This window comes from Python bivittatus, unplaced genomic scaffold (assembly GCF_059951505.1).
Source record: "Python bivittatus isolate LINGU-HERP-01145 unplaced genomic scaffold, Pbiv_v1 ctg000580_np1212, whole genome shotgun sequence".
Lineage (NCBI taxonomy): Eukaryota > Metazoa > Chordata > Lepidosauria > Squamata > Pythonidae > Python > Python bivittatus.
Window position 1 is genome coordinate 16,541,001 of NW_028277087.1, and position 26,433 is coordinate 16,567,433.

At 42.3% G+C, this 26,433-nt stretch overlaps 1 protein-coding gene across 2 annotated transcripts in view; it reads right to left on the reverse strand.

Annotated features, from left to right (window-relative positions):
* FRMD6 (FERM domain containing 6) overlaps positions 1-25,905 on the reverse strand; it is a 59,148-nt gene extending 33,243 nt beyond the window's left edge. Inside the window, exon 1 of one of the 2 annotated variants that reach the window (XM_025171563.2) lies at positions 25,782-25,905. The gene's annotated coding sequence lies outside the window, so the exon portion shown is untranslated. Of the gene's footprint in view, positions 1-25,672 lie in introns of both variants that reach the window. The other variant, XM_088149674.1, reaches the window with a different exon arrangement.
* Positions 25,906-26,433: the final 528 nt, after the last annotated feature.

The following is a 26,433-nucleotide window of genomic DNA, read 5'->3' on the forward strand; positions in this document are numbered from 1 at the left end:
CGTTCACTAGCATCAATTCTACACACCCAATTTAACTTGTATTTATTCATTATATGCTTGTTTTATGAAATAATTAATTTTCAAATGTTGAACATTTTAAATGGGAATTAATGACTGGAATATGTTTCACTCATCGTTGCTGGGGAGTCCTCAGTTTGAGTGGATAGAATAATTTTTTTAAAAAATGGATGGGTTTACCTGTTTGGCACAATCCATACACTATTTGTAAGAGCTGCTCTGTTGGATCAGATCTCATCCATCATCTTCTAATCTGGCATCCTTCCTGCTAGCCAAAGACCACTTCCCCACCTATAGCATCTTCACTGCTGCCCCCAGCCACTGCCCCCAGACAAAGCTTCTCCTCATTGCTGTTATTTTGGTCCAATGATGGCTTGATGACTCTAGAGCAGGGTTTCTCAACCTTAGCCACTTTAAGATGTGTGGACTTCAACTCCCAGAATTCCCCAGCCAGCCATGCTGGCTGGGGAATTCTGGGAGTTGAAGTCCACATATCGTAAAGTGGCTAAGGTTGAGAAACTCTGCTCTAGAAAGTAACTCACGGAAGAAAGACTTCCAGGCACTCCAAGAGCAGGACAAAAATTAAATGTATGAATCTGCAGTCATATGAGTTAGTTATCTGATTGTCTTTAAAGCAGAAAAAGCAGATTTTCAGGATGCTCTCTTCTGTTACTCAGTATTCGACAGATACGGGAGGAACTACACAAAACACACACAGTACTACCCTGGAATCTTGGCTGCTCTGTCCCTTCCCATTTTAAATAAAATAAATGACATTCCCATCTGAGAATCTCAATTGGCTCTTTTCCTTTGGTGCTGTGTCCCAGATAAAAGTGTTACAGCCACCCTGAGATAGAAACCTGCTTTAAGCAATGGGAAAAGAGAAATCCTAATTCATAGGGAAAGAAATCATCCACCACTCAAAACTAAAAAGAAAATTAAAAGCCTTCGCAATGAATGTTTTGCACTTCACCCAGACCAAAGCAGCAAAGTAGCAACCGATCAATTTTGTCTGAAGGAGATACCGGGATAACAGAAGACAAAGAGGAGAAACTTTGTGGTCTGCAACACATAGCCAAGCAATTCAATACTTTCCTCATACAGCATTTAGAAGTTATATCATGTCACTTCTGCAAAGCATTTACCACGTATGGGTTACATACAGGTGAAACTCGAAAAATTAGAATATCGTGCAAATGTTCATTTATGTCAGTAGGGCAACTCAAAAGGTGAAACCAATATATGAGATAGACGCATTACATGCAAAGCGAAATATGTCAAGCCTTACTTTGGTATAATTGTGATGATTATGGCGTACAGCTTATGAAAACCCCAAATTCACAATCTCAGAAAATTAGAATAGTGTGAAAAGGTTCAATATGCTAGGCTCAAAGTGTCCCACTCTAATCAGCTAATGAATCCATAACACCTGCAAAGGGTTCCTGAGCCTTTAAATGGTCTCTCAGGCTGGTTCAGTAGGAATCACAAGCATGGGAAAGACTGCTGACCTGACAGCTGTGCAGAAAACCATCATTGACACCCTCCATAAGGAGGGAAAGCCCCAAAAGGTAATTGCAAAAGAAGTTGGATGTTCCCAAAGTGCTGTATCAAAGCACATCAATAGAAGTTATGTGGAAGGGAAAAGTGTGGTAGAAAAAGGTGCACAAGCAGCAGGGATGACTGCAGCCTGGAGAGGATTGTCAGGAAAAGACCATTCAAAAATGTTGGGGACTTTCACAAGGAGTGGACTGAGGCTGGAGTTAGTGCATCAAGAGCCATCACACACAGACGGATCCTGGACATGGGCTTCAAATGTCGTATTCCTCTTGTCAACCCGCTCCTGAACAACAAACAACGTCAGAAGCGTCTTACCTGGGCTACAGAAAAAAAGAACTGGTCTGTTGCCCAGTGGTCCAAAGTCCTCTTTTCTGATGAGAGCAACTTTTGCATCTCATTTGGGAACCAAGGACCCAGAGTCTGGAGGAAGAATGGAGAGGCACACAATGCACGATGCTTGAAGTCCAGTGTGAAGTTTCCACAGTCTGTGTTGATTTGGGGAGCCATATCATCTGCTGGTGTTGGTCCACTGTGCTTCATTAAGTCCAGGGTCAACGCAGCCGTCTACCAGGAGATTTTGGAGCACTTCATGCTTCCTTCTGCAGATGAGCTTTATGGGGATGCTGACTTCATTTTCCAGCAGGACTTGGCACCTGCCCACACTGCCAAAAGTACCAAAACCTGGTTCAGTGACCATGGGATTACTGTGCTTGATTGGCCAGCAAACTCGCCTGACCTGAACCCCATAGAGAATCTATGGGGCATTGCCAAGAGAAAGATGAGGGACATGAGACCAAACAATGCAGCAGAGCTGAAGGCCGCTATTGAAGCATCCTGGTCTTCCATAACACCTCAGCAGTGCCACAGGCTGATAGCATCCATGCCACGCCGCATTGCGGCAGTCATTGGTGCAAAAGGGGCCCAAACCAAGTACTGAGTACATATGCATGCTTATACTTTGCAGAGGTCCGATATTGTTCTATTTCCAATCCTTGTGTTATTGATGTCATGTAATATTCTAATATTCTGAGATTGTGAATTTGGGGTTTTCATAAGCTGTACGCCATAATCATCACAATTACACCAAAGTAAGGCTTGACATATCTCGCTTTGCATGTAATGCGTCTATCTCATATATTGGTTTCACCTTGTGAGTTGCCCTACTGACATAAATATTCTAATACTGACACGATATTCTAATTTTTCGAGTTTCACCTGTATGCTTTTATTCTATGCAAGAGGTTAAAAGTGCCTTCTCCCATCTCCTGAGATCATGTCTATTGCAACTAAGGCACGAAGAGTCTCTCATGGCCTGGCTCTGAGGTCCTGATTAAAATTCTAAGGTGTCAGATGAATGGTGAACAGAGCCATTACCTTTTCTAGAGTGACTTTCCAGCTGTGGAACTTTCTCTGGAATGGGGTTCCCTGGATCTTCCATTTTTTCCAACATCAGGCAAATTTTCATTAAATTAGCCTAAACCTCACAAAATAGCTGAATCTCATACATTCTCACATCAGACTTAAGGAGATGTTGGCCATTTCTAATCTCTATTAACATTTTAAAGTTCCTTGGATTTTAAACTACGTGATGGGTGGGGTTTTTAATTTTTGGAGGGCACTTATCCCATCAAGTGATGGTGCTTCCTCCCTTAGCAGATTTGGAACATCTAGTTCATTTGCTGGCTCTCTAACCAGATGGTTCTGCTGGGGATGACTTGACTATTCATAAAACCATTGGTATGGTGGCATCATTAGTCACGAAACACCAATGCAAATCGGTGAATTGCATCCTGCACTCTTAATCCTCCAAGATACTCCCAATCACTCCACTTTTCTTTTTCTTTTTCGTGAACCAGCTGGACAGACTTTCAAATAAAGTATTCTTCCACTTTTTAAAAATTTTTTTTCCAAGAATGCCGATGAGGCCAACGTGAGGCCTAGATGACTTCTTGTAAATAAAGATGCTTGGGGAGGAGTAAAGTTTTATTTGAAACATTCTCCAGCTTCCCTTTTCTTTTTAATTAAAATAATATTTTAGAAGTAGGCACCCATCGCAGTGTTAGTTCTTCCTGAAGTAGAATTTTACTGAAACATACCTGTAATTTTTAAATGCTATGAAGTAAAAAAATCCTGCTCTCCTCTTGGCATAGCAAGCTAAGGAGAATGTGGCATTTACATTAGAGGCTGCATAGCAATTTGTTTAAAGGTCTCTTTTTTCTTTGGTAGCCAGATTACCTGCTGCATTTGCTCACATTCTACCTTTCCCTACCAAGTAAATCATGAAGTCTTTGCCTCTTCCTCGTGGATAAAACACCGCATTCACCAATGGTGCTTTAACAGCAACTCTGGCTACCCAAGAAAATAATCAAAGGAGGAAACTACACCCTCACCAAAGCTGGCATGGCAAACTTCTATATATAAACAGGCAGCAAACCCCACATGGACTCACACTGATGGTGTTACCTAGCTGGGTAATGAAATGTCTGCAAGCAAACAATCAAGCTCAGAGAGCACCCAGGACTCCACAGTTCAATCCTGAGCCACAGATATTCTCTTCTATTGAAAATAATCAAAAGCCAATATAGCTACATTAAAAAAATCCATTAAAAAATCAAATGTGAAGGCTATAGTTAATATTTTTAATAGGCCTATCGAAATGATTCCAGAAAGGATGCATACTTTTAAGTTTTGAGAATGATTCTTAGGCAAGTGGGTAAGAGGGAAATGGAAGGGAAGAAATCCTTCTGTCTGATTTTACAGCCATGTCTGTACCAGGCCAGACTGTTTGATGAGGTGATAAGGAGCACAGATTTACAAACTGAGCTTTAACAGGCACCCTGCACAAAGAAGGTGTGCTCTTGTGAGGGGTTTTATGGCGTGGAGATGATGAACTTTGATTAGTCGTGTTGAGCAGGGCTGATTGGCCTTGACCTCCCATTTTGCTTCTAGAAAAGCGGCTTCTGCACATGAAGAGAAGTTGTTTTTCTCGAGCAAAACAGCCCTCTGTTCTGCTGCTTAGGAGTGGGGAGCTGCTTGCACAACCCTCCTGACAGGCAGCAAATGGTATTAAGGCTCTACTAACCCTTTAGTCATAGGTAAAACACACAGGCTATTAACCTGGTAGAAAACTGTTAGAAAAACTGCAATTTTTGTAAAAGCAGCAGTCCCCAAAGGGAGTTTCCAATTATGCAAAGTATGCTGGTGATACAAATCATCTTCCATTGCAGTTGTTAGACAAGGTGCAGCTTCTTTAAAGAACCACTGCCAGGGCATGCCTGAGCTGGACCCAAAGCATCATTTCCACTTTGGATCAGAAGAGCTGCACATCTCAAGTCTCCCTCACTGTCCTTTGAAGCTTGAGAGCACGTTCCTGAGGCAAGAAGAGTTTCCTTTCCTCCGTGTTCCTTTCCTGTTGACTCCCAGGTCTAGGAACTGTCACTCACTGCTTTCCATATAGAAGGTTCTCTGATAAGAGATTGTCCTGATGAGCATAAATGTGACACTCCAGTTTCTAAGATAGGCCACAAGAGTGCCAGTCATTAGTAACTAACTTGGATGCTGAGACAAGTTTGAAAGGGAGACCTTGTTCCTGTATGCAAATCTCAGAAACATTCAATGGGAAGGCCTGATTGGGTGGTATGTGTAGGCTCTGTCACATCCACTGAAGCTAAGAAGCCATCTAGTATGATGGCTTCTGTTGTTGATCTTTAATGCTCCATTCTGAAGCTTCAGGGCCTGATGTGCTGAGGTTTGGAACGTCTTTCCAAGTCCCAGTTTTCCTTGGCAGCATAAAGAGAATGGAAGACACGACATAAAAAGGTAGATGCTCTATCACACCAATGTCCAGCAAATGTCTACTGATTCCTTAATCATGAGCTATTTCTGCATCCTCATTCTAAACATTCCTTCCTCCTTTCCTTTGTACTTGGTCACAAAAATCAACTGTTCTAAAGCAGTGCTTCAAAATCAAAAGTTTCTGCTTCTTGTCATTGTTTACTGTTTGAAATCATACAGCTATTCATCTTAAATCGGTGTTTGTGGTATAAAATCATCAGTCTGTGCAAGCAAGATTAGTGTTTCCTGTTTAAAATCACCAGTCTCCACAAACCCCTCACTTGAATGCTACACGCATTGCTTGTCCAGCCTGCTATCACCTTTTTTCTTTTTTCTTTTGTCTCATGGACATTTCAGGTTAACTTTTCTTTCTTGTTCACAAAAAAGAACATGTCCAGGAAAATCTGGACATGGTACTCTTAGTATTATAAAAATGCTAAAATAGGTTGAGTGAAGAAATGTAATCCATGATGATTACAGTAGATGCAAACCTGGTATGGGTAAGACTTTCGCAACTGATGATGTGCTTCAAGGTTCATGTTTGGTTTTGGTGAGTTTTACAGCCTTTAAGGCCTGCAACTAGCATGGCTGTGATGATATCCGAGAGAGTGGCATATTCATTTCAGCTTTTTTTTCCACTTGGAGAGTTTAAGGGCAAAGGTTTGCACATTTTTACCACCCCGCTACTCCACAATCATGCTGAAAATCAGTGAAAAATCTGGAGATGCTCTGGCAGCTGCAAAATGAGGGTTGGAGCAACATCCAAACCATGGACAACAGGTTCCCAATCTCTGATGACTGATTGCTGAAAACACGCTACAGATCAAGCATGACAGCTATCTATTTTCCAGCAGAATCCCCTTTTTTAAGAGCAAGAGAGAGCGAGAGAGAGAGTGTGCGCGCTAGCTTAACACTGTAGCTACGACAGAGCTGAATACTAGCAAATCTCTGGTTCAAATCTCATCTTGTCCACAAATTCCATCCCCTTCCAGGCCTCATTCAAGTGCTAGCCCTCACTTTTCTACTGGTCTAATTTTTTGTGTGTATACATGCAAACACACACACACAAGCATGGAAATGCTGACTCTCATGGCTACTGAGAAAGTTATAGTTGGAGAAGTATGGAGGGTCATTATTTGGAAACCACGCCTCTCTCTTTTTCACACACACACACACACACACACACACACACACACACAGAAAAGCCAGTATACCTTTATACACTTTCAGTAGTAACCTGGATCTGTGACTCTACAAAATGTGATTCAAAGGTTGAAATTTCTAACAGTTATTTGGCTTGTTTTTCATTGTGTTCAGACATGCTTTTACTTATGTGCTTAGTCTGAGACTTTAACTGTAAAAATAATGACTTCCCCAGTTCAAGGTATTGATACAAACGAATAAAAACACCAGTTCTAAAGAGAAGTTTCTTCCCCAGCATCCCCAACCCAGGCACAGAGAATGATTAGGGAGGTCCTGCCCACAATCCTACTTCTGAATATGGCCCATGGAATATTAACTTGAGATGGGTAGAGCCATCTATCTGCTGGTGCCCTGACTGGAACTCCCTATTTGATCAGATATAGATGGCATCAGTTGAAAACTCACCTTTCCTGCTAGGTTTAAATCTGTGATGCCTTACATTTTACTGTCTTGCTTTTTATGTGTTATTTGCTGACATGTTACATGCTTCATTGTGTTTTGAATATTTTTGGATTTTTTTTAATGATGAAAGGATATAGTAATTTTTATAAAGTAATCAATCAATTTACAAAAGTGTGTTAGGGAATCCAACATGTAGTAATGTCCAACACTGGAATCTCATCTCTTTCGGGATAACTTTCCTTAGCAGCACAAAGATCTTAATATTCATACACAGAAGTGATCGTTCAGCCTCTACTGGAAAATGCTTATACCACAGATAGCTATCTGCTCAAGCTCACCATGTTGGAATGATAAGCTGTCCCATGATTAGACCTGAGATCTGTTTGTTTAAAAAAAAAAATCCATGGAGGAAATGGGTTTTGGATTTTCTTTCCACTTTGAAATGGCTCTGATAAATGGAAGTATCTGAATTCCAATAAGCAACAACAAAAAAAAGTTATGTCATTAGATGCATTTTTCGCAATGCAGACCCAAGGGAAGGCTGGAAAGAAAGAGAGTGCTGGAGTCAGGGAAAATTCTTTCAACCATCTGCTTTTCATTTTTACAAAGAAATCTTTGATTCCTTCATGCACAATGCACAGCTAATACGGCCAAGTTCTCCCCCTCAGCACTGTGATAGTGATAGGCAAGCAGTCCTGCTTCAAACTTTTCTACAATCCTGGTGATCAGGAAAAAAACCCTCCAAGTTGAGATGTTCCTGGGTCTATCTGGGATGTTTCTGTTCCAACTGGGATGGAGGCCTTATCTGCGGAACAGGCAAATCTAACCCTGACTCTCAATATGTCTTTCAAGCCTTCCCAATTTTTGGCAGGGGAGCAGAATAAGTAAGGGGCTCTTTCCATTTCTCCCCACAGAAAAGGCCAACTCAAGGCCTGATGGCAGTCTTCCTCTGATCACAGCAGAGCCCTCATATTTGTGCTGGATGATACAGGGAAGCAAGTCCCTTTGCACATGAGAGGAGGCAAATGAAAGCCAGGAGGAACGACTGGTTGTGCCCAACCAGTCTGGTTATTAACAGGCCTCTGTTAATCACAGCACTCTGGCACATGGAGAGCTGAGATTGGCTGCCTGATGCGAGTGTACTAGAAAAGATGTCCCATTCTAGCCTCTGTTACTGAATGACATGAAGATTCTGCTTGGTTTATATGCAGGGGCAAAAAGGAAAAATAGTGAAGGCAAAATCTCAAAATCCGGCAGCCCTCGGGTTTTGACACACTTGGGCAGTACGACGACGTAAGCAAGTGCAAAGTGAGGCAAACAAGAAAAAAGAAAAATTAGCTTCGTGGACACTGAGGGGATTTGACTTGGCAATTACTCAGCAGGAAAGAGATCCTAGTGTCATGTTGGAAGAATGACACGAATATTTAAACACTGCTCAAGGCAGAGGTGAAGCAAGTAAATCCAAAATGGGAATTATTAAGAAAGACTGAAAATCAGAACGCTAGTATTATGATATAGATTTATGCTGAAAAGTTCTTTAAAAGTAGGAAGTCAGTGAGTCAGAGGACTGATTCACCGAGCCCGATACTATTCCCTTATTTGCTCCTGGGACATTAAGAAGGAGACCGAGTCCTTCTTCCATGGGGGTGGCTTTCTATATGCAGAACGTGGTTTCATACTAAGCATTCCAGCACGGTCCTTTCAACTGAAAAGCAGGTAAGCCTTGTTTTTTAACAGAATGCTGGGATTTTTTTAAGATGGCAGAGGAGGAGATACTGTGGATGACTAGACTGTAGCTCACAAGTCCTTAAATTACACGTCCTAAGCTTTTCATGTTAAGATCAGTGAATCAAAAGTGCTGAATGAGATCCAGAAGCCCTAGATAACACCAAAGCATTGTAATTTAGCAATTGGGAATTAGGGAATCAAAGAAGCTTTATAAAACTAAAAGAGGTAGAATTGAAAAACCCTTGTTTTGAATTTCAAAGGCATTTTGAGTTTTGCTTCTACAACTTCAGCAGAGATACTGTGCCAAGTTGAGCAATTTTTTTTCCTCCCCAAATCTGAAGCAAAGCTTAATGCTTTGAGAATGGGAAGTGGGACATTAAGACATTTATCCCTGGTTATTAGAAAATGATCTTCCAGCTTTTGACAGCACTCCTTGCAGAGGCTGCCATACCTATTCAACAGAGGAAAAACTAGGATAAGAGATTATTTACCAATTTCTTCAAGATGTTCTCAAGCTAATGCATTTGTGCAGCAGACCTCCAATGTACAGCTATTGCACAGAATCATGGAGACACAGAAAACCCCAATAAATCCCATTGCTAGATGCCTATTTATTATCGAACTTTGTAAGGTCCACATTGATGGACTGCCTACTTCAGGCCAAAAGCAGTACCTACCAAAACAGTACATAAAAAGTTATCAATCTACAGCAGGGTTCCTTACCGTGGCTACTTGAAGATGTGTGGACTTCAACTCCCAGAATTCCCCAGCCAGCCTTGCTGGCTGGGGAATTCTGGGAGTTGTAGTCCACACATCTTCAAGTTGCCACGGTTGAGGAACCCTGATCTACAGGATAAGTTGGTAAGTGTGTCACCTACGGAACCCAACTTTTGGCTTCTCAAAGAGATTTGGTTGGCCATGGTTAAACCAGGAGGACTTCTAGACTAGGTGGAGCTTTGACCTGATCCAAGAAAACACTTATTATGAATTCTGGTTAGTATATACGAGTCTTTCACACAGATTCAAAAAACTAGTCTGAGAGAGAAATTCAGTTGAGAGACAGCTTGCCGTGAAGACCAGTAAAGTCATGGTTAAGACATCAATTGTGCCCTGAACAATCAGGAATATCAGCAAGTAAATCCTCACTACTCTGCTATACTATGAAGGCTATGTCTTCTTTTTCTTTATTCAGATAGGCTACATGGCCCCCCTCTTCAGTATTCAAATATGAAAAAGGTGTTAATACTTTCTGTAAAGAAGGATGACAGACATCTGTGCAAAAGATCTCACCTCATGGATTGGATTATACCATGGTACCTCTGTGACAGCCTACCCAATACAGCACCCTCCAGAATGTTTGGAATACAACTCCCAGCAATCATGGTCTTTGGGAATTCTGGGAGTGATAGTTCTACTATAACAAGGATTATGCTCTGGGATCTTTGAAGGAAAAAAGTGATCGTACATCATCAACATTTCAAATTGAGATTAGTTTGAACTATCTTGTAAGAGGTTAATTTAAGGTTGAAGCATTCTTTATCACTGCCTGAGTAGGTTTCAAAGATAAAAGAATTATAAATTGCCTGGAAGCCTTTCTACCATCTACTAGTCAAAAGTAACATGATAGCAGTCCAGAGAGTAAGAGATGAATGACTTTTGCCAGATATCAACTCAACTAAATGTGGCATTGTCCAGACAGTTCTGAAGTTTTGGGGAACAGACAGGAAAACCCAGTTCCTGAACGAGCATCCCCAGATTAGTACTTTTCAGATTTATTATATATCAGCTCCCAGAATCGCTACTCACTACAGTCAGTGGCTGAAATCCAACACATCAAGAGGGCACCAGATTCCAGAAGGCAGCTTCAAACAACGTAGTTGAAGAATCAGCCTTCCTCTTTAAGAACCACCTGAAATAACCTCAGGGAATGTACATTGCACTCCGATGGCATTCCCCTTCAGTTTGGGCTCAGTGCAACAGACAAAGCCATCACCACAAAAATGAGTTGGAAGGTTTGCCGACATTTTCCATATTGCATCAACTACAAGCTGCCGAGATTTATTTTGTTAGGGAGAAGCTGGGCGTCTTGTTGCCACACACCACGCAAACATTTTGCTCTCTCCATGGAAAAATGTTTGCCTGATCCCCAGGGATTACAGAAAAATCTGGAAAGGGCTCCTAGGCAGAGAGACCATAACTGCTGATGCTTGTGCTGCTTGTGCCAAAAGTATCTTTTGCTTCCTGTTTAAGGTTAAATTTAGGAGTCTGGCTTCCTTGGGATTTAAAATAGGTATTGCAATCACTACAACATGCACCATACTGGATTTGTTTTCAAACAGCACTTTCTAATCCTGTTCTTTAGCAGTTGGTTGACAGATGGCAACAAGCTAGCTTGCCCTGTCCCCTGCATCTTTCACAAGTACTTGCAATCAGGTAAGCAAATGTCATGCCAAAGGTCCAAGTCCTTGTATCCAACCGACATTGCAGTGCTTGGATCTCTAGGGCTTTGGCTTGTCATCATCTTGCTTCCAACAGTATTATAAAATACCACCGGTGTTATTCTGTAGTTATTGCCTGTGCTACATGTTTGTGCAAAGGTATGAATGGAGATGTATGAAAGATGGCATACATGAGATGCAGTCAAAGCAAGCTAAAAGCAAAGGGTTTGGGCTGGAAGATTTCAGCTTATGCAGCATGGGGAGAAGTATCAGAGGGAAGACCTCCAAGAAGATTCAAGAGATGGTTCTCAAACCAAGATGGTTCACACGAACTGGATGTGGGTTAGGTTAATAGAAAAATACCAGGAGGCCTATGAAGAGTACCAAATGGAATTGGCCATACCTTGCTGGATCTGATAAAAGGGAATGAGAACTATACTATTTTGGAGCCACTACACAGAATGAGGTACCATGCATGGTGGACTTCCTGCCTCAGTTCTTCTGTAACTCAAGCCTAGCTGGGCCACCTCAACACACACTCCAGTAAGTATGGATGTATGGAGGGAGAGGGAGAGGGAGAGAGGATTTAATGCTTTTACTTCAGAACATGAACAATAAAAGTTATAAACTTGTATTTGTTTCTTCATGTCTGAAGTCTCTGGATAAATCAGAACTGAAGGAGTAATAAAGAACCTCATATGACCCCCACATGGGGCAAGTTTAGATCTACTGTCTAGGTAGAGATATTTTGGAGGAACCCCGGGGTGCCAAAGGAAGATTTTCCTCTACTTTTAAAACAATGTTGTGCTGGAAAGGATGGGAGATTTTCAGAAAAATCTGCAGTTATGGAAGGAAAGGATAACTACTACACTCCCATGCATTGCAACCTACAGAAGTGTTATATGAGAGAGGGGGTTGGGTTAACCCTCTAACCACCATACATGCTGCAATATTCTCAAGAGACAATTAAGCTTCCGGGAAAAACCCAAACTTCCTTTGCTATTATCTATATCAGTGTTTCTCAAACTTGGCAACTTTAAGACATGTAGACTTCAACTCCCAGAATTCCCCAGCCAGCCAGGATCAATCAAAGTTCAGCTAATCAAGCACCCAGTTTCTAAAACCAGCCAGTCAGCACTTCCTGAAAGTACATGAAAGCTGAGGCTATGACCTTGTTTGTCCCTAGACTCTGATATTTAAACATAAATGAGCATTTATTTAAGATGGTGAGAGCCAATCTAAAAGGACAAATTTATCAATTTTAAAGAGTTTTCCCTACTTTAGAGAGGACAATTACAAAGCTATCTGGCCAAAATCCAGTTTAAAAATCAAGAACTGCAAGGAAGAACAGGAGGCTGACCTGTAGATCCATGCCTTTGCATTAAAATAAGATAATAGTTACCCATTTCTGTTTAATTAATACCCATTTCTATTTAATGGCTAGTAATAACTTCTACTTTGGCATCTATATTAACACATGCAGATGTTATAGAAAGTGGCATCTCTCTTGTCCTCGTTTTTGATGACACGTAAAGTGCCACCCTAATCCCCACCCTAACCATTCCATCAATTACAAACCAGCTCACACAATTTCATAGTTTAATCAAACCAGTACAAAATAACCCCAAGAATAGCCATTACAGGTACTGTAATGAAATTATTGAGTCTCACTAGTCAAAAACCAGGAAAAAAAGGAACAAATTAAAATGGAAAAGGACTGAGGAAATATATAGATTTTTTTTTTTTTTTTGGCTGGCATGGATAGGGCAGATGCTTTGCACATCTTTCTGGGGAGCTCATCCCATAGTTTGGTTGCTACCTCCAAAGCATCTGGAATGAAAGAACCCAGAGAAAGAGCCTTCTCTGAAGATCCAGATGTTTTGGGGCAATATCTGTCTCAAATCACGAAGGGCTTTAACGGATGGGATCTTCAGCAAAAAAGTCAAGAATTAGCTATAACATACTTTACCACTTATCCCACCCTACTGATGCTACATATTGATGTCATGCAGGAAAGTGACACATACTGAGAAGATGTCTAAAGGACAGCATTAACAGCAGAAATCCCAAGACACCCCAGTGCAGCTTTTAGAAGGGCTGGGACAGTGGTGAGAGAAGACACAGACATGAAAAGATGCAACATCAAGAGACATCTGGGTTGTAAATGTCAGCAGAAGAAGCCACTCAGTTATGCTGTGCAGGAATTTGGCTCTGCGTTCTTTGGAATGTTATTTAGAAAGAATTGGTCTGAAGGCAATTGTGGGAAGCAAGACTGTTTACTGCACTTTCCAACTCCAGTGTCCTCAGTTCGCTTGCTTGTAATAATCATTACTGCAAGGCCAGACGTTGAAACTGTATTCTTTTTATTCAAGTGCAAATTGATGGCTAGACTTTCCCCACTGATTGGTCAAGACCCTAAACCTTTGCAGCTAAACTGGAGGCGGGGAAAGAGTTTTCAGAAGGATTTCTTGATACAGATTTTAAACCACCCACCATTAAGTATCTTGTGACAACTCTTCATTACAATGACAGGAAGATGGGGTTTTAACAGTAATTTCTGGCCACTTTCTGTTGTTCTAGCTCTGCAATCATGATCATAAGTCCCCCAAAAGGGGATCCAAAGGCAGCCCAACCTTTATTTGCAATTCAGAGTGTTGTGGGTGAACTTGAACAATTGGGTTAATTGAATAAACCATAATTAAGTGAGCAATGGATAAGTATGCCTTGTGAATGTAGCCACTCCTTCCTCCAATTAACTGAGGGCAAGCTGTTTGGAGAGCAGCTGCATAAGTTCACTATAATAGCTAGAACCAACTTATACATGCAAGAGAATTGGGGGGGTGCAGCTGTTGCTAGATTGTACCCTATGAGACAAAATTGCATGTTTCTGCACCCATGCTTCCCTACTCCTGTACATACAAATAGAAAACCAGCATGTCAAAGAGAGTACTTCTAGCTTAGTCATCACCTGTAGCATGTTTTCAATCTGCAGGGATTTTCTTATATACAAGACCCAATTATTTAATTGAAAGTTGTTTACAATTCCATAGAAGTAAAATACACTTGATACTATTATATACTTGACAATGGGGCAGGAGTGTGTGTGCGTGCATGCATATCACACCTTTTATTTTTTTACCCTAATTTCCTAACTCCAGGAAGTGGATATCATCAGGTCATGACTGAAATGTTTCTCTCTTCTTGGGGAACTTATGTACAAAAGTTTCTAAACTCACTGAATTCTAGGACTGATGGGGAAATTGAAAGGGGAAGGAATGTTAAGCTGTGCAGAGGTTTAGTAAATCTTTTTTAAATTGGGGTTTTAAAAGCCCCCAAGCGGCTCCTCTGCAAAATAGGCATACAGAACACTGCTTGCCCATCACAGCATTCTGTGTATCATACACATACTTCTGTGGCCTGGAGAATCGTTGTCAAATAATCTCAAGTGATAAATTGAACACAAAAGAAGCCCAACCCTGATGTCTGGCCAGATTTTGAGTAATTTTGCAGAAAATGACTGAAATGAGGCAAGGTTTGGCAATCTGGCAATATTTTGACCCAGCTGTGAGATTTGGGCAGTTTTTAACTGATTTGGAACACCTTCAAACATGAGGTTTGATTCCCTGATTCCCACAAGCCCTGCTTTGACAACCGCTGTACTATGTAAAATGAAATGAGATTATGGGGAACAATGGCTATTTGTGCAACTGTGGCCTGGCCTTCAAAGTTGCCATTCAAACTGTTGTTGCCCTCATCAGAATTTCATCCTCCACTGCAGGGTTCCTCAACCTTGGCAACTTTAAGACGGGTGGACTTTAACTCCCAGAATTCCCCAGCCAGCAAGGCTGGCTGGGGAATTCTGGGAGTTGAAGTCCACCCGTCTTAAAGTTGCCAAGATTGAGGAACCCTGCTCTACTGGTTGCCAGATTTGGAGAGGATGGAAAGCCAGAACCAATCCTAGCCAAACTGCGTTTTCCATTCAGTACGGAAGCTCCACCTCCAGAAGAGTTTCTGGGGACAGAGAGAGAAGCTTTTCCAACAAGACCAAGAAATCCCTTCCAGAAATAAACAGAGGCATTCAGAACATGTGCACGAGAGAATATGAGAGGGGTGGGGATCAGGATGATATGCTGTCCTGCAACAATGCTATGAGATAACTGGACAGTTATGCGGCCAGAGCAATTAATTAAAAAGTATTTGCCAGCCAGCAAAGATGGCTGGTCTGGCCTCCAAGAAGGCAGCCAAGGGGGGGGGGGGGGAGAGTAAATCAGATGACTCAAATTTCCTCGGAGAAAAAATTTGCGGAAAACTTCCTCTTTCACTCCAGCTGGCTTAAGAGGTGAAGAACACTGTCAAACCAATCTTCTCTGGTTGCCCAGACAATTACCTGCTGTCATTCTATTAATGGTTTATTTTTGCAATGTTTCCCAACCACCAAGCAGAAAGCTGCCTTGGATCCCAGCTCCAGCTCCTCGGGGCTCCCATGAAACTTACCCACAGAAGGTCAAATCCTTCCCATTCTTGCCCTTCCTCTTCCCCTAAAAGTTCCTTTATACTCCCAAATTTACTGCGGAAGGCATGCAAAGTCTGGAGGACTCTGGAGTAGATCTGGGAGATGCTTGGTGGGAGGAAAACTCACCTTGCCCACTATATATTTTCTCTTGTAAGAAGAACATTTCTGGATACAAGCAGAAGAAAACATGCCTGTTAAGGGCAAAGAATCTCTTGTCTTCGTCATGCTGGCAGAGAAGGTGCCTGTGCCTGGGATTGTCCTGCCTCATAACATCTAATTATGGAAGGTGGGCAATCTGACAATTCCCTATTTTGGACCTATTCCCACCGGCAGCAACTAGCATGGCCAGAGTCCAGGGATTATGGGACTTAGAGTCCAAAACCCCTAGTGAACATCAACCTGCCTATCTCTGGTCTAGTAAATAAAGTAGATGCATTCCTGGGCTTCCACATTTCTTTATCCTCTAATAAAGCAGAGAAGGGATGAGGAGACTGGGAAGCAGGATGTCATCACACTACACCTTTCCTTTAGGGGCTTAAGAAAGAAACATTCTTTCTACAACCTTCGATTTCTTTCTTGCACATTATGACTAGGAAGCAAGACACTCCTCTCATTTTGGGGTGAAGCTTCTTTCTCAAGCTTTAGGGTTCAGTACAGGGACAGACTTGGAGCTAGAAGCCATTAACTTCTCCCCCACTTGCTTTAAAATGAAAAGCTCCAGTGGCTGAAATAATCAAGTCAGGTATTCTCTCTCTCACAGTGGCCATCTGGATGCCCCAGGGAAGTCTAGAAGCAGAATAAGACAATAGTACCTTCAGCACAAATTTGGAAGAAAGCAACTTTTGTTAGATTGTGTGCCAGGTTGCTTGGATGTAGCTTTTATGCAACACAGATAAATTAACAAGTGATTGTTTCCAAATCAGTCATGTTAAACACAGGCAATTTATCATTAGAATTGTGTATCAACTCAGATGAGACGAGTCTATTAATCCAGAAAATCTGTTTCCACAGCTAGCTAACCAGATGTTTCCAGAATACCTTTAAGACCTTAAAGCAATAAATCTTCTAAGCTGCTGCCCCATGATGTCATTCAAAGGTGTACTGCCACTAGCCACAGAAGTTCTATTGAATTATAGTAACGAATGCCTGGATAATCTCCACAAAGCTAGAGAAGAAAGGGGTTACAAACATACCAAAATTTCACAACCAATATTTGAAGCACTTCCCCCCCCCCCTTTCTGGATCTACCATCAATTAATTTCACGGTGTTATACCAAATTCTCATATTAATCAAGTAAGCGAGAATGATATTTGTATTCACGGGTATCTGCAGCTCCAAGCACTTCCATCAAAATGTACTGTAAGCCTCACCCCTTAGGGACATCTATACATATATTTCTTTGCCTGTCTTGTCAATGCAGGAATGCCTGCTCCACTAATGAGAATTTCTTTGAAATCCTCTTCTCTTTCGAAAGAAATTTCCAAAACAAATTTTCTGTCATGAAACTGAATGAGCATGGTAGAAAAATTCTGGAAAAAAAATTGACATTGCACTAGTTTAAACTGCATGTCATGAGCTATACACAAAAATCAGCCTTCCTTGTGTTAGCAACATCCAACTCTGTTGTACCACAATTCCCATTGTTCCCAGTCAACATGGCTGCAATGTGTCCAGATTACAGGAGTTGTACTCCAAGATATGAGGAAGACAGCAGATTCAGAAATGTTTGTGAGGTCTGTGGACCAGCTTTAAATTTTCCTCTCCTCCCTAATCACATCCCTTGCCCCACCAGACTGTTTATTCATTTAAAGGGCTCTTGATCACTACTTTGGCTTCTCAGAATGGCACCATCAGGCTTCTGTTGTCTTTTCTTTTGTTTAGACTCCACTGCCAGGAGTGCTAGATGTCAGAGCTCATTTTAACTGTTTGCTCCCCTGATCCCAACTGAAGCTAAACCTACCAGTTGCTCTGGGCATAGAAGCATTGCTGTCAACTCCAATGGGATTTAACATGCTTCAAGTTCCAGTCAGGGAGATGTGAGATACACAATAGAACAGATCAAAAGGCTTCTAGCCTTAAGGCTTCTATAGAGATGACCTCTCAAAACAAATGTGCAAATAGTTCTCTGAAGCACTGGAAAATCCACCCACAATAGAACTTTTTTTATTAACTTTTTCCTTCTCATTATCCCTCCACCCTAAGTTAAGCTTCCATTCTTCTTGGTAGTGACTTGGTTCTGTTAGACTGTGGAAGTCTACACCATCTTATTCACCCAACACACTCCAAATGTGTTGGATGATATCTCCCACCAATTCTCCCTTCACCAGCAGCATAGTCAACTGGTGAAGAGATGTACAACATAACCAGCAGAGCTGAAAACATAGGCTAAGAAAGTGGCTAAAAAGGCAGGTGCCATGAAGGTAAGTATGGCTTCCAAGTCCCAGGAAATAATTGTTCTAATCTGTTTTGCACAGCTCAGCTCCCACTTCAAATGTCCATCTCTAAACTCCCCATTTTAATAAGAATCCCAAGAAACCGAAACGAGTGCAAAGGAGGCTAATCAAGGGTCTGGAACTCAAATCCTATGAGGAGATGCTGAGCAGACTGGCAGAAGATGGAAGCAGGATAACTATCTGCCTAGAAAAGATGGAGCTACATTGTGGTGACAGAAAGCATCTCAAGAAGGGAGAACTGTTAAGAGAACAACCTTAGCACCTTGTCTTCCAGTAAAAGGTATTTTGTCACAGGCTTTGATTACCATGCTAACCATTTTGTGAGAATGCCCATAACATGCACTCAACAATCCAATGTGTTCACCAGCCCAAGAAGCTTGGAGAACTCTATTCTGGCCTGTCCCATGGTTGGGATTTCTCCACGGTGGGCTCTCAGTCTGATTATGTTACACTATACACACACATACACAGAGTGCCTCTCTCCATTGAAAAAAGTAACTTATATCACAGTGGCAACATTTCAAATCTAGATGTGATGGAATTTGGCTAAAGTAGCGGTACTTGGACCAAGATTAAAATCAGCCCCAACGCCATAAATGCTACCATAATGCATCCCTTAAGGGTCCCAGTATCAAAGCTTTTAAATAACCCTCAGTTAATTTTTAGGACCCATTTTAACTCCTGCCTGCTTCAAACTACATCGCCTAATTGAACTACATTGCTTCATATTTTTCACTGCAAATATTGGTCATCACAAAAAAATGCATAAAGTCAAAGTAAGTTTAGTGTTTCAAAGCCATGCAAATATGTTGAATTTATAAGATGGGGAGAGGGGAAGAAAAGATGATAAAATTCCCTGTTACAAACAACCTCTTTCCAGGAAGTAAGGAGATCCTTCATAGCATCCAAAGCAAATTTTAATAATAAACCAAACAAAACTTTCTTCATCTTCAAAGTCCACCCAGTTTCCAGCACATGTAAAAAATAAAATGGAATTGTGATCATTTGAAATTGACATATTTTCTACAGCTGGTCTGAATTATTCTTTCATAACACCGCCTTGCATATAATAAGATAATTGCTTGCAGATTTAGATTTTTTCTTCTTTAGGACTTTCTCTGTAAGAGTGAGCTCTAAAAGGAATGGAGAAGGAAGATAAGCTATCCTCCATCATTTAAGCCCCACAAACCCTCTTTTCAAGGGCCTGGGTCTCACCAAGATGGAAGCCTAAATGACATTCATGTTTTCAGGCAGTCTATTATTATATAATGCTCTGATGTGGGTTTAGGTTCATCTCTTACTATTTGAAAAATATGAACGCCAGAAGAGGGGAAGAGTTTACACACATGAGCCACATTGGATTCTTAGTTCAACACACACCCAGAGGAAAAGACATGTCACTATTATAATTACAGCAATCAAAATGAGCTGCTACAAAATAAATTACTTTGCCCACATGAAGACTACTCTTCTCGCTCCAAAATATGAGACTCCTTTGCAGTGGGAACTCTTTTTTTCTACCTTTAGTTGCATATAGGAATTCCCAACTTGTAAATTTCTAGCATGAAATATATTTACTGTAGAGTTTTGTCCAATTAACAGGACTGCTTTTCTGCATGACACACCAAACAACTTCAAAGCTACTTCTGTAGCAAGTACACTTATCTCCTGTTTTCAATACTGCTACAGAACAATTATCTCACCTTCTATAGGTTACATGGCATTAAAAAAAATGCTCATTGGCTAATTAAGCACACACATACTTCCAGCTCTTGAGCATTTGGCTGGCAGGCTCTGAATAAAATACCCTGCTGACAAAATAACTCTTTTTCATGGGAAATCTTTCCTTTCTATTCATTACGAGCTTTTTTAAACCATGACTGATCAATCCGATAAAAACTGCAATCCTCACACTGATGTCTCTGGCATAATCTCACATGTGCTACAGCAACATTTTCCAACCTAGGGTCCTCCAGATATGCTGGATTTAAATTCCCGTAGTCCCCAGCTAGTATGGCCAGTACATCTAGACAATACCAAGTTACATAAGAACGTATTGCTGGAAGACATCATAGCCTATCAGGTAGCTAACTAAAGACCAACTCACTCTGAGGGCTTTCTTACTCCAGCCACTAGGTACCACTATCTAATATGGCATCTTTTGACTTTTTCAGCTTAGTGCATGAGCCAAATTATTTCCCAACATTGTAATATAGAATCTACTGTTTCTTTTTTTACTTTTGCTCTCTGCCTCTCAAGAACCTTTTCATCTAACAGTGGAGACAAACTCTTTCCAAAAATGGGGGAAGTGGACAGTACATATTTACTTTTCCTAGTTATCCAAGTGTCACATGAAATCTACAAAACTCTTAGTAGAGTTCCTTCCTTCCTTCCTTCCTTCCTTCCTTCCTTCCTTCCTTCCTTCCTTCCTTCCTTCCTTCCTTCCTTCCTTCCTTCCTTCCTTCCTTCCCTCCCTCCCTCAAGCAATTCTTCTTTTGCTCCATCTTAAAACTCTGACCATGCCAACCTCAAAACTTCAACATTAAGTTTTTTTTCCCTCTCCCTTCCTTCCATCATCTAAGTTTTTGCCTGAAAAAGAGATCTGGATATTTCAGAACCTTACAGTAGTTTGGAACATATTCAGTAGTCTAATAAAAATACTGCCTGATAGTAGATTTTGGATTTCTTCTTACGAGCCACAACAGCTTACTTATTCTATTCCTAATTATGCTTTGACAAGGATGAGATACTGGAGGAAAGTCTGGGCTAGAGGTTAAGGTGCTGGCCTAGGATTGAGGAACCCTAAATTCTAATCCTTCCTTAGGCACAAAGCCAGCTGGGTGACTTTGGGGCAGTCCTTCTAAGTCCTGGGCAATGGCAAATCACTTCTGAAAATGCTGCCAAGAAAACTGCATGGATTTGTTCAAGTAGTCACAGAAGACTCTCTCTCTCTCTCTCTCTCTCTCTCACACACACACACACACACACACGAGATACTGTTCAGACTATCCCACTACATGCATCCATGTTTTAGTAGGTCAGTGATGTAATTATGACATCAGCAACCACAAAAGTACTCCCTACACTCATCTAGCTTAACAACAAACACATCTTACAAGAGAAGAAGCAGATGTTTCATCAACATAAGGCATCTGCAAATTGTAGTTTAGATTCTTTGTTCAGTTCTGGATGTTTGCTATTTTTCAGGTCTAAAAGCAAAAGAAAGTTGAGGAAAGATATTTGCAGACATACAAGCCCAACACAGCTATTGCTTCAAAAACCAAGTTGGCAGAACTGCAGGAGTTGAGGAAATGGTGGGATCAGATAACCTTGTGCCACTCCCATGTGCCTAAATGGACTAAACACAGTATAGCACCCAACATTGTCACAGGCCTTTGTGCGGATGCAATATATCACAAGATTACTCACTGATAAACAGCAGGGATGGGTTAAGCCAAACCATTCCAAGATCAAAATGCCCCATTTTTGAGTTTGAGCCAACCATTCAAGAAGTGTCAAAACACCTCTTCTACTGGTGTCAAACATCTGACAACGGTCAAAATACTCCTTTCCCATTCAAAACAGAACTGTTTCAAGTTTGAAATATATCTGGAATCAGAAAAAGTACTTCTGAACTCAAAATAACAGTTCAGTATTCAAAACACCTCACACGCATTTAGTAGATTTACTCACCGTGGGTTTGTTTCCCGGGAGTCTTTGTGGTTTTAGGTTACCTCTTTGCTACCTGGTTTCATGTTGCTTTCTTACCACCTTTCCAGATTGCTTGTTGTTTTCCCAACTAACGTGCCATGAGCACAAAGCGCTGCTTACACAGCAAAAAGCAATGCAGACATGAGCAAAAAAAACCCAAATATGAATATTTTGCTGGTCCCAGAAGGAAGCAGCAAGAAAGCCAGACAGAAGACATTTTTATAATAGTGAAGCTTTCAACAATCAAGAGAGTCTATGTGAAAATACTGATGTTCAACAGCAGCTTAATGTAGCATGCTTAGCAGTGGCACAATTTTTTTTAAAAAAAGATATGTTTCTCCCTTTTTGTGTAGTAATAAGATTCATCTCATAAAGCAGCTGTATACTGGAAGAGACTTTTTATATAACCCATCAAGCCATGATGTGGTCTGTTTAGCTTAGCATGCTGGATGAATGCCCAGCATGCTGGGTAAAATGAATTGTAGCTTATTCAATACAAGAAGATTATAACAAACCATGATTTATTCAATGTGTGAAGTCAGGTTCATTATGCATCGGAAATAGGAAGACATAGGACACCAGTTTTCTAGACTGTCCCAAGGATTTTCTAAAGTTATGCAACTTGAGATCCTTTGGGACAAAAGGCCAGAGATTGATCTGACACTTTTGACAGGCCCATCCATCAATAAGCTTGATTTGTTTGCTTTCCAAAGAAATCTGGATCCACAGATGTAGAAAAATGAAACACAGTCCAGAGACAGCGATGGCACAAGACCCTACCACTTTTAGATGCCAATAGAGGACCACATTTTGATGGGCTAGCCATTTTCATTAAAGTGAACGAATGAATGGAGGGTAAGAATGGCCAGAGATCATGGGGAGCTTGGGATCGTGCTGCATTTCTCTTTAGCATGGTGTGGAGAAGACCTCCTTCCATGGCAGGGATGTGGTCAAGGTGCATCGGAGTGCCAGCTTGACTGGATAGGTTGCAAGTCTTCATTGCTTCTGACTCTCTCCATAATAACCTGCATGCCAATTCCAAGAGGTCTCCAGTGGTCAGGACAGAGGACAGCCCTTGAACCACTGAATTCCTAGAGAGCAGAAGAATGTAAGAACGATATTGCGGGGGAAGATCGATCTTTCTAGCCCAGCAACAGCTACCCGTCAGACGCTTCTCACCACCGAGCATAACTGTTACCACACAGAAACTGGGGCCCAATGTCAGTCAAATATCATCCCTTGACAAATGTATCTGTATATACAAACATGCTCATAAAGAAAAAGCTTAAAGAGGAAACCAATGGCATGGCAGTGAAATTTAACAAGGACAGCTTGACAATTTTATTAAAGTGTAGTGTGTGTCAAGCAAGCACAGTCGCCATTAACAAATGACAGTTGGTGTTAGCATAATTGTCAAAATGCTAGCAATTAACACCTAGGAGACAGGACATCACTGATTAAGTTCACACACTGTACTATGTGACAAGGTTTACTTGTTTTTGGCTTAGGATGTTGCATGAACTCAGTCATTATACCTTCTTCACACCATGGCTCAGCTTGATGGATGAACCTTGCCTGGTGTCTCCATATTAAAGCCCTAGTGGATAGAATCAGGCTTCTTAAGTAAAAGGCTAATCTGTTATTTTCCAGGTCTCTCTTTAAAATGTCTTAGTTCAATATTACTGCATTTTTTGATGCCAAACTCTGACACAGCTACTTCTGCAACAGATGAAAACAATACATTGGGAAGCCAAAGTGAAGTGGAACTCAAATGCAAAGTTTTTCTACAGCTTTTATTCCAAGAGGAGCAATGTTGTGTCAGATCTGGTCCCCAGTGATTGTTTCCAAAGGCCGTAATGTCTCCTATAGCCTTAACACTGTATCAAACATCTGCTCGGTAATTGTGACAGCATCCTTGCAAGGTAGAATCAGGTGGAAGAACTAAAATAGATAATACTTTGCCCAAATCCAACCAGCAAATCTATAGCAGGTGTGAAATTAGAGCAATTTCCATTAAGACTAATGCTGAGATTAATACACCCCCACTTTTCCACCCACATCAACTTCTGTAAGAAAGCCAAATAGCCCAACCTCCCTCAATATGATGTTCACCAGATGAGTTGGATTACAATTCCCATGAACCCCTGCCAGCATGGCCAACATTAGTAGTGCAACATTAGTAGATTTGAGGTTACCAAGCTGCAAACTTTAGCTAACTGTAATCTAGTTTGCTAAACAAGGGTGCCTGCGCTAATATCTACATTTCAGAACTTGGTTACAGGCACACAGTTCAACAAGTTAAACTTGAATTTAAACACAGAATGAATCCCAGAAATGTACAGAAATGTATTTGAAAGAATCCTTTGCAGGGCTCATATTTGGCCTGAGAGATTGAACACTGCAGAACTGCAACAGGCTTTCCCCTCTGAAGTAGGCAGGGACCCATTACAAATAGAAGCGCTCTCCCTTATCAAACATCCCTCCAGGACTCTATCAGAGGCCCAGTCCCAAAGTCTCTACTAATCCCTCAGGGCAACACCATCCATCTTTCTTATTGGTGGATCACTGAGTTACCCAAAACACCACTTCTAAGATTAAGCAGAGGTGGTGGTTTTGGAGGGGGAAGAATTCTGAACAAAGAAGGGGGTGCCTGGATGTCATTCTACAGTAGATCATGCATACACACAGTTGCTTATTTTGATTTTGCCTTCACAATTACATAGTTATACATACTCAAGTCCCATCCTCTGAAAGGAAGACACTGACTTCAAGGCTCTGTTAGCGCTCACCCCATTCTTTCAAAGGAACTGAGTGGAACAGTTGAGTTCCAGCATTAAAGCATAGGCCATCTCGGGTCCTATCAAGCCAAAGGAGTTTTTTGCCCAGCTCTGGCTATTCATGGAAAAGTCCAGCTAATCTCAGTTTAGCTCACCTTGTGCCACAACTTTTCTGCAACCCCTCCCAGGTTTACTAAGTGTCTCTTTGCTAGAGACATTCTGGGAGCCTCCATTTCTGCCCCACAATTTTCCCGGCGGGTGGCGGGGTAATTGCTCAAGCAGACCCATATAATACCTGAGCTGATTTGAACCAAGCCGCTTCCAATAAAGTAAACCTTCATTCTTGCAGCTGGAGCAAAGTGTCCTGCCCACAGCTGCTGACCCTCCCACCCCAACCCCCTCCACACACTTCCCCTCCACACAATCTGATTCAGACAATCCTGAGTCTCAAGAGAGAGAAAGGCTTCGAGCGCTTCCTGCAAGCCCCCCCCCCCTTCTTCGTCCAATGGTCCTGCTGGCTGGAGATGCTGGAAGTTATCGTCCGCATATCTGAAAGGCACCAAGCTGGAGCCCGCCAAGAGGAACCCACTGGCCTCCCATGCTTTCTGGGCAAGCCCACTCCCACGAGAATCGCCGCGTCGTTTCGGCAGCCTCCCCCCCCCTCCCCTGGCCGTTATTAAAAGCCGTCAAAGTTTAGCTTGCCTCTGGAGAGGGACCCCGATCTTGCTGTCACAGCGCGCCCCAAGTCGCCCCTGTGTGGAACCCCCTTCCCCGAAAGGGGACTTCCCGACGCCGCTGCCCCCAAGACGCAGCCGAGAAGGCGCCCCCTGCGCGCGCTTCGCTTCCAAAGAAAGCCGAGTTGGGACAGAAAAGCGCGGCGGGGGCACCCATCCGCTCGCCCTCCTCTTTCTTCCTTCCTTCCTTCCTCTCTCCCTCCCTCCCTCTCCGGCCCGGGCTCTGCATTCCTGTTCAAAAAGGCAGCGGGTGAGCGGCAAGCACGGGGGTGCTCCAAGCAGCCCACGGCGCTCGGCTCTTACCTCCGCAGGAAAGGAGAACGGCTCCCTACGGCGGTGCCGCCGCGCCTCCTCCCCGTGCTCTCTGGAGAGAGCCCCGGTCCTGTTCCGCTGCTGCGGCGGCGGCGATTACCTTCCGCGCTGGCGCTACTCCCGCTGTTACAACCACTCCTCCCTTCGCTCTGTTCGGGAGCCGACTGGAGCCTCAATCACAACACATGGAAAGAGCCAAGCTGGGGACCGTACCAAGAGCCGCTCTGGGGGTGGCCGGTGCGTTGCGATCCGCGTCGTGCTCCCTACGGCAGCGGAGCGGGCCGCGCGCTGCACCTCGGCCTGTCAGGCCCCCGTCTGCGATCCAGAAGCTCCTAGGCTAGCGCTTGGCTAGTGCGAGAAGGGCGATCCCTGTGGGCCTTTTTCTGTGGCTCCCCTCCTCTTCCTGCCTTGGTACAAGCCCTTCCCCAAGCATAATATTCTCTTCTAGGAGAATGAGCGTCACCCACAGCTATGCAGCAGCTGGGGACGATTCGCGAGGGTAGGAAGGAGAGGTACCCGGGTGCGAGGGGTTGCCTTCCTCCTCAGCTTTTCGGTCCGAGACTTCGCACCTTCCCATCCCAGCTCTATGACTTGGCTCGCTATGGGATCATAAGTGAACGATATTCTGCAAATGCTCAGAGGCACTCTTGTTACTGGTGTTCCAAGGCCCCTTAGGGATCATGGTGGTGGCCTAATGGTCAAGGAATATGATTTTGAGGTTTACATCAGTTAGTAGACCTGTGTGTGAATGT